Source organism: Scylla paramamosain, chromosome 44 (genome assembly GCF_035594125.1).
Source record: "Scylla paramamosain isolate STU-SP2022 chromosome 44, ASM3559412v1, whole genome shotgun sequence".
NCBI lineage: Eukaryota > Metazoa > Arthropoda > Malacostraca > Decapoda > Portunidae > Scylla > Scylla paramamosain.
The window spans coordinates 3,625,015-3,626,916 of NC_087194.1; positions in this window are offsets into that span (position 1 = coordinate 3,625,015).

A 1,902-nucleotide genomic window follows, 5' to 3' on the forward strand; every position below is an offset into this window, starting at 1 on the left:
TGTTTTTTGGCGCATTCGTGAATTTGTTGAGATTTCATGAGTTCCGTGGAGGCGAGGGTGTCATGTTGGCAACACTGCGCGGGAAGGGAGAAGTTGCAACGCTGGTACACTTCTATATATTCAAAGGTACCAAGGCGTTGTTTTTGTAAGGAATAAGAAATTGTAATAATAATAATAATAATAATAATAATAATAATAATAATAATAATAATAAAACCGTATCTATTAAGAAATGTTAATGATACTTCTCAGTGTTAAAAAATAAAACACACAAACAAACAAACACACACACAAAAAAATCATTATAAACACTTGTAGCTATATAATTTCAATGAGAGAAAGCGAGAGAGAGAGAGAGAGAGAGAGAGAGAGAGAGAGAGAGAGAGAGAGAGAGAGAGAGAGAGAGAGGAGAGAGCGACGCCTACCTCTTGGTGTTCTAGGAAGAGGGTCAGCCACAGTCAGCCACAGACACCCACAGAGTCAGCAGATATGTTTAAGTTTCACCTCGTCGCCCTGAGCTCTTCACAAAATCCGAATTGCTAAGCCGCGCTGGGGAAGACTTGACATTTGGGCAGCTAGTGGCTTGAATCGTACCCCCCCTTCACCCCTCAACCCCTCACCCCACCGACCCCTACCTATAGACACCTCCATACTTCCCCCAACTCCTCACTCCCTCCAATACCTCCAGTACCTCTCCTGACGTTCTCACAGACACATGCTAGTAGTGCACAGGTAGATAGACAGACTGGCTGGCTGGTCTGCTCCTTGCCTGCGCGGGGTTCGAAGGCGGGGTGCTGACGGGCTGTGGTGCGTGGGTGCATTGCTGTGGTGTGGGTCGCCTTGTGATCAGCATCGTGGGCGGGTGAGGTTCTGTCATTGCTTGGTCAGGTGTAAAGGAAGGAAGGTGTTAATTGTTTTACCTGAGATTTGCCACCTGAAGGTTTGGACAGGTGACTGCTTATGTGTTTGTGCTGTTCATCCGTATGTGTACACACACACACACACACATACACACACGGACACGGACACACAAGCACACACAAAAAAAAAAAAAATGAAATATCTGCTGTCAGACATTGGTGGCAGCGGTGGGATACACACACACACACACACACACACACACACACACACACACACACACACACACACACACACACACACACACACACACACACACACGCTACCGGGTGAACTGTTCAAACCAACAAGTATAGTCGTTGTTAATTTAATGATAAAATAAATATATAAAAAACAAAAACAAAACAAAATATATTCCTAGTTATAATAAATATTGCGTAGCCGAACTGTATAATATTACTACTGATTATTATTATTATTATATCGCCATCATTCATAATTAATCATACATACATACATATACATTATACATTCACGTGCAAGCCATTATTATTATACAGGATTTTCTAGAGGCGCCGTCGTTTCCATGGCAACCATATCACGTGTTTTGTTTGTTGATGATGTTCCTGCGGCGCGGTGATTGGTCGGCGCGTGAGGCGAACGGCCAATCACAGAGGCAGCGGCAATGTGGACAAAATGAGTTATATGTTTCCCATTGAGGGCGGAGTTGGGCGGTGTGTGTGTGTGTGTGTGTGTGTGTGTGTGTGTGTGTGTGTGTGTGTGTGTGTGTGTGTGTGTGAGGGAGAGAGGGGGTGGAGGGAAGAGAAGGAGACAACCCACGCCCTTTCCTAACCTAACCTAACCTAACCTAACCTCACCTGACCTAACCTAACCTAACCTAACCTAACCTAACCTAACCTAACCTAACCTAACCTAACCTAACCTTATCTAACCTTACCTAATCTAACCTCACCTAACCTAACCTAACCTGACCTAATCTATCCTAACCTAACCTGACCTAACCTAACCTAACCTAACCTTACC